Consider the following 819-nt stretch of genomic DNA (forward strand, 5'->3'; position numbering starts at 1 on the left):
CAAAAAAAGGACAACGTTAGCACCTCCTGTGCCAATTGGATAACACCAACAACAACATAAAAAGGGAAAATCAGAATGTGTAAACATGACATAACTAACATATAGTGTTGTGGTGGGTGGGGAGGGGGGAGGCGAAGCATAACAGTTAAAATTCTGATATCAATAACATTCTTCAACTGTAATGTAATCTTCTCATTCTTTTCTTGAAACCTCTAGGAATGAAGCAGAACAAGTGTGACCTTTCTTTCTTCATTATTTTCTGATAAATGGTGTTCAAATCACAATCCTATTCCAACAGACTAGCAAAATTATGTCAGAGTACTAAGAAGCTGATGCAGAATTTGGAAGCACCAAATCATGGTTGATGAGTCTAGCCCTTCTTAAAGCCAAAATTTTATAGCCCACTGCACCATACAAACCCCAAGAAAAAGCTGGTTGACGATGGATGATTTCTTGTTTAAGTTTACTATTAGTAGGAGTGTTCAACCAAAATACTAGAAACTAATCTTTAGTTCATGTCTAGGGTTTGACTACTAAACGTGCAACTGCATACTAGTTGCCATAAGGTTGAAGGTTTGGTCACAAATGCCAATTCTTGACAAGTCATGGATTGCTACTAAATTAAATCGAGTTTACCTATTCCACAAAAAGAGGTATCATTGACTCAAAAACACAAATGGTTTTTAGTAATAAAGGACTGGTCTTGGAATTAGTGACATGCCCAATCTTTGAAGCCTCTCTGGATGTCTTTCCTAGAAATTCTCTTCACAGGTCTGTAGCTTCATCTTATTGTCAATGATACATCTGAATTAGAAACTA

Source organism: Coffea eugenioides, chromosome 11 (genome assembly GCF_003713205.1).
Source record: "Coffea eugenioides isolate CCC68of chromosome 11, Ceug_1.0, whole genome shotgun sequence".
Classification (NCBI taxonomy): domain Eukaryota; kingdom Viridiplantae; phylum Streptophyta; class Magnoliopsida; order Gentianales; family Rubiaceae; genus Coffea; species Coffea eugenioides.